This window comes from Meriones unguiculatus, chromosome 1 (assembly GCF_030254825.1).
Source record: "Meriones unguiculatus strain TT.TT164.6M chromosome 1, Bangor_MerUng_6.1, whole genome shotgun sequence".
Lineage (NCBI taxonomy): Eukaryota > Metazoa > Chordata > Mammalia > Rodentia > Muridae > Meriones > Meriones unguiculatus.
This window is the reverse complement of record NC_083349.1, coordinates 56214631-56224517: the sequence shown is the minus strand read 5'-3', so window position 1 is coordinate 56224517 and position 9887 is coordinate 56214631. Positions and strand designations below refer to the sequence as shown.

Below are 9887 nucleotides of genomic sequence, written 5' to 3'. Positions count from 1 at the left end.
AAGCTGCTCTACATGGAAAGCTATCTCCACACTGTGAAGCGTAGTCAGCTTTAAGCCATAAAGTCAAGGGAGTGGGAGAGGCCAATACTAGACATATTCAAGACAGGTCATAGGCATTGCTGGCAGGGATGGTCAAGGGGTCTCACAGGTTGCTTTGTACTTCTGGATGCACAGCTTTTACTGAGCTGACATGGAAAGAACCCAGAGTTTGATACAACTTCTTCTCCCCGTACCAACTCTCCTTTGCCCCTCTGGTTTGTAGACTTTTAGGAGACTATTATCTGATAGCATATAAAACACAACAGAAGATGGAGGGTAGCTTCATAATGTGTAATGAACAGGTGTTGACAGCATCTTCCACCTTACTCTTCCATCTTCGACTTTTACCCTGTGGCCAGGAGACGCCTTTGTAGGAAGGCTTACCACTGAGGCCTGCGTCACCTATCTTCCCATCTCCCGCTGGGAGTGGGGTTACAGGAAAGGACACAGGAGCTGGAAAGTGGGACATCTGATTCCACTCCTATTCTGACATGTACGGGATTATAGGAAAGCTAACTAATCTCTGGGACCGAATAGCAGCAAGTTGAGCATCTACAAGTGGGGCTTAAGCAATTTTTGGTTTCTCTGTTTCAAACTTGTAGGGTTTTGGCTTATTTGAGACAGGGTCTCATTATGCAATCCTGGCTACCCTGGAACTTAGCTCAGTCCTCTTTGATCCTCCTGCCTCTGCCTCTTTAAAAACAAAAACAAAAACAAAACCTTTTTACTGATTCTTTATAAATTTTACATCATGTACTTTAATCTCACTCATCTTCCTATTGCTTCATATCTGCCTTCTGCCCTTGCAACCTCCCCACCAAAGAAATGAAGACAGCCCCCACCCCAAATATTGAGTCACAATGTGCCACACAGTAGATCCTTTCATCTATGCATCTTTACTTGCAAATGTCATTGGTCTGGTTCAAGGCCTCTGACTTCTGCTACACTATCAATAGTGGGTCCTCACAAGGGCTCCTCTCCAATATCCAGTTGTTGCCCTGTAGCTTAGATTCTGCAGGACTGGCCCCTTCACGTGTTCTAGTAGTTCACCGATGGGGTGGATGTTGGGGTGGGCCGACTCAAACCCCTGGATCTGGGCCTGGGTGATAGTTGAGTCGGTCAGCCCACCAGCAATCCCAAGCCCTCACCAGTGGGGTGAGCTCTCTGGTACTGTCCCAGCTAGCTTACCCAATGTTTGAGCTGGCAAGGCTGACTGTCTCTTTCGTGCTTGAACATGGGAGCACACCCCAGCGAAAGCAGTCAAGGTTTTTGTTTGTTTCCCAGGGTGACCCAAAACTTTTTGTGTAGCTGAGGCTAACCTTGAGCTACTCCTCACTCTTCCAAGTATTGAGAATACAGTTATGTGCTATCATGGTCAGTTACATTTTAAATTACATTTATGTTATGTATATGTGTATAAACTCTCATGTGCACATGTGCTACAGCATACATATTTAAGTCAAAGGGCAAATTTGTATGTTTTGCCCTTCCAAATATGTGGGTCCCTGGACTTAAGCTCAACAGCAGGCTTGGTGGCAAACACTTTTGACACACTGAGCCATCCTGACAGCCCCCGAATAAATATATATGTGTGTGTGTGTAAGTCTATGAAATTACATTATCTCTTAAAATGGATCTCTTTCTCCCCACTCTGTCTTTGTTTCTTGAGACAGGACCTTCTCTGAGAATCAGTATTCATCATCATCAGGCAGAGAAGCTGGAAGACAGTAGCTGCTGTAGATGGCAAGAGTTGTGTTCTTAGTAGAAATGTTTCAAAGCTCTGAATCTGAGGTATCCTGCAGGCAATTTGGGCACACAGGCAGGAGCCCCACAGTAGTGTCCTTGGGGCTGAGAGCTTGCACATTATCACTAACCTTTGTCCAGCTATCATTAAATAGCTAACTTTACAACTACACCCATAAATCTACTTTTGGCTGTGCCTCCAAATTACTACTTACTCCTCCCACCCAAAAAGCTTTTAAAGAAAAACTAAATTTAGATGATTGTTAATTTCTTACCATTCAGCTATTTAATTTTTAGAGTTAGCCTCAACTTGCTGGTATTTAATTACATTCCTGCATTTTTCATGTTTGGTTTTGAAACATGGGTGTCAACCCGCTTTAAATGGCTAAGTTCTACCTTTGCTTGGCAGTGTGTGAGTTGTGCTACATCTTCAACAGAGCTGAAGTGTAACACCTACACTAACTCTGGTTACTTCTGGGTAATTAGCCATGAACCCAGAGCAGAGGTTCTGTCTTGCAGACAACTTCCTCATCCTGTCTCTAGAAGTGCATGGCATTTGGTTCAGTGATTAGTCTGTGTCGTATTACTTTCTGGACACCTGAGTAAGTATGATCTTTACAAAAAAATAATCATAGACGCTGCAGTCATCTGTCTGACTTCATGTTATGTTGAAATCACTTTACTTCTGCTCCACAGGAGGCCTGCCTGTCATAGTTGCATGAATTATTTATCAAGCAGAAATACTTGACTACCATCACAGCACAGTCAGATCACAGGGATTGGTAAACTGGAAAGACGCTATAAAAGAAGGGGGACTTGACTCTTGGAATTGGTCCTGGGTTTATCTCCTTGGTGAGAAATGGCCTGTATGACCTTGATCATACAGTCTTTCTACCTTTAGCTCAATGCCTAATTCAGAAGGGTGTGGTAGAGGATAAGATAATATTCATAAAAACTGTAAAAGGCACAGTTTAAAAGCAATGTGTTGCCTCATAACCCTATCTGTAATGATTTACTCAATGATGTTTTTCTAGATCAGAGGTTAGGCATAGCTGAACTTTCCTATTTAGTCAATACTTCAATACTTACATTCCTGTGGCTAATATAAATGGTGGGCAGTCGATGCTCATATTATTTTCCAATAAAGGAAAAATCAAAATGTGGCAGGAAGCTCAATGCAAAGAAAAAAAGAAAATCTAGAGTGTGGGAGAAATAGATTCAGGTACTTTCTCCAGCAGCTAGTTCTTAACTATCCAAAGACTGCTGGGTAGGGAAATCAGTATCACTGATGGCCAAAAAAATATTTTTCTTGACTGAACAAAAGCAAGAGGAGCTAATGTTAGAAGCAGGAAAAGTTAGTCTGAGAGCATGGAGGAGAAAGGAAGCTTTAGACAGAACAGACTATCACTAGAGTATTCATGTTCACTTGTTTCTTTAAACAAAACATAAAAATATATCCCCAGTTTCCTATCAAGGGTACAAGTTGTATTTTGATAGGTGGTAATTGGAAAAGATACTTCCCACTTCCTCACTGCCAGTCTAAATCTTTTTCAGGGTGTGGTGAATCTGCTGAGGGGTTAGGGGGGCTGGGGAGCAATAGAGAGAGGGATCTAGGAGGGTATAAGAGATCTGATAGGGGAGATGGAAAACATGGGCTCTTAAGGGAGGGAGGTAACACAGAGGAAGAAGGGTATAATCATAAGGATGCCAGAAAAAGTTGCAAGAAATTTAACTATTTGCCTTTAAAATTATAATACACATAATTTTGTATGATTTTTATACATACATAGTTTTAATGAACTTTTCTCGTTTGAGATAGAGGTGCTTCCTCCAAAAGCCAAAGACCACTTAACAAGAACCCCAATACCAGACATGAGAAGCCCTCTTTTGAGTTGGTGGTCTGTGCTGTTCAGGAGACTCCTAAAACATACAGCCTATTGCTACTGTCCTTGGCTGCTCTCCAGGGCAAGTCCTCATTGCTGAAGACACCAGGTCCTTCAAAAACAGGAGCCAGAGATGCCTGAGCTGTGACTGACCCAAATGCCCTCTCCCTGAGGACAAGCTTTCATGGCACCAGAAGGCAAGCATATCTACTCTTGATTATCAAATACTAGGACTCCAGTTTAATCCCCAGCTCCCACATAAAGAAGTAGGGCATGGAAGTTCTTGTAATCTCAGCCTGCCGAGGTAAGAACAGGAGGATTTGTGCGGCCAACTGGCCAGTCTAGTTCAGTGATTCTCAACCTGTGGGTCGCGACCTTTTGGAGGTTGAATATCAGATACTCTGTGTATAAAATAATTACATTACAATTCATAACAGTATCAAAATTACAGTTCTGACTCTTAGTTGGGGGTCACCACACTATGAGGAGCTGTACTGAAGGATCACAGCGTTAGGAGGGCTGAGAGCCACTGGTCTAGCTAAATTGGTGAGCTCTAGGTTTAGTGAGAGACTGAGTTTCAAAAGCAAGGTGAATAGCACTAGAGGAGACTACGCGATACAGAGTTGTGGCTACCATATATATGACATCCCCACCCCCAGGAATGCAAGCATGGTAAAAGTGACATAAAATGAGACACAAAGCAGTTTAACTCATGTTTTCTAGGTGGTGAAATCTAAATGATCTCAATTTAGACAAATTTTAGGCGAACAGAGACTCCCAAAAATTGGAAAATTAACTAATGCCTCCTTGGGTCAGAATCATGAAGGCTGGGTGATCGATCAATCTAGGGTTGACCTCTTCCCGCTGTGGGAGTGATTCTCTGGGAGTTACCCCTGTAATGGCAACATGGGGGGAACAGCAGCTAAAATCAGTGATCCCAAACAAAAGGCTACAACCCTTAGCAATAGCTTTCTCTCCATTTACTGGGTTCCTAACCAACTGTGCTCAAAGCAGGGAAGAGAATGTTATCAATTATATGAACGGATATAAAACAGGGGAAAGAGCTGGTGCTAGACAGGAAGCAGGGTGTTCGCCCTCCTGCATTTCAGGGCTGTATATCCCTGCTATGAGACTGAAACAGATCTCTTAAAGAAGATTCAGGTTTACTCTTCATGCTTTGGGTCTATCAGCAAATGGTAAGCAGGAGGAGGTGTGAACCAAACTCACGCAGAAGCACACAACTGGAAAAGCCAATCCCTCTGCAGCAGTATGATGGTCTCACAAAGTGACCAGCCGACAAATTACTTCTCAAAACCTCACCCACACTTCCTCACCAAACTCACTTTTGCTTGTCACTCAGTCATCCAGACAAGATATCATGAGATCAGACAAAACAAAATTCAAAGGATGCAACAGACGAGATTCTGGCCTGGGTGGCATAAACTTAAAACAGCAGTTCCTGGAAGTTATACTATTAAGCGATAGAATCGGACACTAGTTTGGTAATACAAACGAAGTGGTGTAACAACAAGAAATGCAGACAGACAGACCCCTGGCCAGGGGGCTTGGGAAGAGTCATGTATCCTGAGCCCTTACTGAGCTGGAAGTCTAGATGGTAAGGTCACTATCACATGAGAGCACAGGATAAGCCCGGGAGGATGAACTTACTTCCTTTTCTTTCTTATTCTCAAGTGAAAACTAAATCAATACTGTTCTTCAGGGGACTGCCCTCTAATTTCCAGTTTAAATCATCAGGACAAAAACACCACTCCTTAAGCAAAATATAGACAGAAGTAGCTCCTTCTCCAAGGGAAAGAGAACTAATCTTAAAATGCTGCTTGCTCCCTTTAAGAGTGGTAAGGACAGAAACAAATGTTCAAAGACCTGGCATGGCTGCAGCCATCAGCTACACTCCCATGAATGGATGTGTACTTCCTTTGTAATAATATTCTAAAAATTACTAATTTTCAGGGCACTGTGGACAAAGGTATGTCTATCTAAAACAGCTCTTGGAGGAGGCAACAGAAACAATAAATCAAAGGACATCATACTCTCTATGACAATTCAGCAACACAACTATGTTTCCTCTCAAGAAATGAGCTGCTATGCTTCTGACAAAGTCCTTTTGGGTGAGAGGGAAAGGAATACCACTAGATGATATACCTGATCAAACGACCGTGTGATGTCCTGACCTTTGGTTTCTTCCAAACATCCCACCTCTTAACTTTCTCATGTTCTCTTGAGGTTCCTAAGTGTCCACTCTTGAAGTTTTAGATTTTAGAACTACTCACATTTGCCGTGTATCCTAAAGCTTAATGCCTTTGATGACATAAAGCAAATTACTTAGACACAATATATATAATTCCTAAGTAATTAAAGATGTCTAAGATTTAATATTCTCAATTGTTTACTTCATAGCTGTTAAATAAGGAAAAAGGGAATGTCTGTATATAAAACTGAAATATAGAGATAAACAAATTTTTTTTAAAATTTATTTTATGAGTATGGGTATTTTGTTTACATGTATGTCTGTGTACTAAGTGTAAGCCTAGTGCCCATAGAGCACCAAATCCCAAGACTGGACTTACAAGAGGTTATAAGCTGTCATGTGCATGCTGGGAATTGAACTCAGATCCTCTGAAAGAGCAGTCAGTATTCCTAATTGCCACTACTGCCCCAAGCCCATACTCTAGTTTCTTCTTGCTATGTTGCCCTTGCTTGGGCTCAAGCATTCCCATCTCAGTCTGAGTAGCTGGATTATACATTTATGACACAGCCAGAGTGTTTTTGCACCTACTTTTCCTTCTCTGGGGTTTTACCGTAATTACTACCCCACACCAAACTTTATTCATAAACAGCCAAGACTACTTCTGAGGTACAGTGCAAGGCATGTAAGGTGCTATGGTATAAGGGACTGATCTAAGTAGAATCATACTTCTTTTTACTTAGAAACATTGGAAGACAGACATAATTAAATATATACACTCCAATGAAGATATAAAGCTGAAGAATCCAAATTAAATATTTATCACTATTGCTATAGCTTCCCCTGCTTCCAATACTCTACTGAGTTCAGTTTCATAGGTTGGCTTTCTTGGGAAACACCCTGCAAGCTCTCTGCCATCAGCTTATTTTTAGCTGCTGTTTCCTATTATTCACATTTGTTCTTTCTAAAGCTCACACCATGTCTTGCCACATTTTTGTCTGAATTTCTGCCAATTTTCCATTGCTTCTTATTCCGGCCATCAGCCCATTTCCCTGTGGGTGGTGGTTGCAGCTCTTCTCTCCCTTTGTCTCCATCTTTTTTTAATTAAACAACATTGACGTTGTAAGATCACGGTTTCTAGGCATCTCCTCTCCTGGACTGGGAAGCTTCTGTAGCCCAGGTCTACTCTAACTTGCTACCTTCACTGATTACAGTCTCAGGCAGTTCACTGCATGCATGAGTAATGAATGAACCAAGGAAATAAAGTTAACTATGTAGTGAAAATGATTTTCCTAATGCATTTCCCAATGAAATTGAGAGAGGAAGAAAAATACTTTGAAGAGACAACCAGAAAGGTCAAGAAGGAGCTTTCAATAAAAACATATTTGAAACAACCCAACAGGAGGAAGAGGTTTTAATTACAAGCAGACATGGGAAGTAAGTGTGGGAATCCTGTGACACGGAAGGTAACTACAGGGCACGAGTGTACTACATATTAAAAGAGAGGAGGCATAAGAGACGTGGCAGCTCTCAACTGTCTGCAACTCCAGCTCCAGAAGATCTGGCACCCTCACACCAATGCTTATAAGTAAAATTAAATAATTTAAAAATGATTTTTAAAAACTGCCTCGTTTAGCCAGACATGGTGGCACATGCCATTAATCCCAGCACTTGGGAGGCAGAGGTAGGTGGATCTCTGTGAGTTTGAGGCCAGGTTGGTCTACAGAGTTTCAAGGCAGCCAGGGCTATTAAAGAGAAAAACCCTGTGTTGAAAAACCAAAGGGGGTTAGGGATATGGAGTGTTTTCTAAAAGGAATGTCTGAGGAGATGTATACGCTTACCCTGATTTAAATATCATATAATGTACAAATTCATCAAGTAACTTCATATGGTATCAAATAAATGTAGGTTTCCTATCAATTTACAAAAGAAAAATGTGAAAACAGGGAATTTTGAATGCTACACAGTAAGCATACTGAGTTTTTTAAGTTAAGTTTTTTACAAAGCATCCTACTTTATACTTTTTACCAAGTATCCTAGAGGGCTCCATAAACACCACACCAATAGGATAAAAGTATACAATGATTTTCAAAAGCCACTACAGGATCTGAATTTTAACCCAGGACAAAGAAATACTGCACTAAGTCACCCAGTACTCAAATCCATATGAAACATCAGTTTCATGACCCTTAATACTTGCCCTGATTCCCCCTCCTCACACACACAGAGGCTAGGACATAGGAAAATCAATCTTCAAGAGGCTAATGTTACAATGTCTAGTTTTAAACACTCTAGCCTACACAGATGGTCCAGTCCTTAATATGAAAACATCAGTCCTCATGGTTACTTTCTTCTACATCAGTATCTCTCTACAAAAGCTACACTGCCAGGTCTTCCTAATCAAGGTGTCTTAGAGCCAACTTAGGAAACACAACACACACTGTTAAACTGTACTAGCAATGATCATCTGTCAGTCTGCAATATTCAAACGAATCTGTCTGCTTCATATTTAATTAAAATTTGTGTCAACTTCAAGGTTGAAAAAAGACTGAAAAGCATCCAAATACCCTCACTTCACAGATAAAGACACAAGTGATCTTTCTAGTAAAACTGTGTGGCACACTTAAATTAGCACTAGGAAGTATTCTTAGATGCTTATAAAACCCTCAGACTGGGGATCTAGGACTCAGGGGATTCTTTTAACTTTTTAAAAAAATACTGCACACAGATCAAGTGAGGACCTATTGAATGGTAAGAAACGGCTCACCACTGTGCCGCAAGCTCAGCTCCAACCATTAGAGTTCTGTCACTTGCTTACTTTCTGGATCCTATGTAAACACTAACCAAACAATGGCTTAAGCTGGGGCATGTTTTCTTTTTTTCTTTACACCGTTTTGGCATTTATTTTTCACTAATCTCTAAAATCAACTCTGTCTACTTTAGCTGTAAATGCAGTCTGAAGTTCATACTTCCACATTTCATTCAAGCACACGCAACAGAAAAGGTAACAGCCTGTTACCTGAATAACAATTCTGCTACAGTGCTTACCTTTGGAAGCAAACAATGATGACGTGGACTCTGACTGTACTGTAACAAGCCATTATCTCCTATGCCTCCCTCATTACAAGACCTAGCTTCACACAATTTAGGCATGTTTTTTTTTTTAATGTGAATATAAATGTTTGTTGGAAGAAATGAAAATACAACCCAGGATATGCCATACCAGTGTATTCATTCCATTTCCCTTATGCAACTCTTGTTCTGTCATTAGAGAATTTCTCTACTTGCCATATTTGTTAAGACACCAGGGCACCTGAACTAACCCTCAAACATAAGCATAAGAAGAGAAATTCTGGTTTAAAAGATGTCACTCTTAAAAGCTGGGCCACAGTAGTTCAAGAGCCAAATACAAGCTTGAAGATAGGTCAATGAAGCAAAAGGTCACATATGAGCTGTTTGACTAGTCTTATCACAATGATCTGGCCACCGGATTACAGTGGATAGTGGTAAGAAATGACATGAAACAAGCCCTGAAATTTACAAATAATTAGGTTTCCAGAAGAATATCCTACAAATATGTCATAACTGAACAGGAAAAGAAAGCCAAGAAACATCTGTATTACCACCCAAAAAAACTTATTTTTTTTTACAAGCGTCATACTGAAAAGACAGGCATAGCTAGCTATAAAGCCACTCTTAGACAACAACAAAACAGATTAATTATGCACAATAACACCATCTATGAATATAAAATTTCTGCTTGTATTTGATTATACTGTGAGGTAGAAAAACACTTCCTAAGATATTGTGCTCATATTTCTAATATTTAGGGTCTCTCATTCAGTTCTTCTAACTTCTCTACACTAGGAACCTCTATAATACACAACTTCTTTCCAACCCCAGCTTCTAAACACATGGCATATTCATCCGCATCCTCCCAACAATAGAAGCACTGTAACAGCCTTAACCAGCTGACAATGCTGCTTTACTATTTGTGACTCAAGAGCAAACAAGTT

The 9887-nt window shown here is 40.6% G+C and overlaps 1 protein-coding gene across 14 annotated transcripts in view; it reads right to left on the bottom strand.

The window, feature by feature from the left end:
• Positions 1–9887, bottom strand: part of Lcor (ligand dependent nuclear receptor corepressor) — a 115800-nt gene that overhangs the window by 16065 nt on the left and 89848 nt on the right. The window lies entirely within an intron of this gene.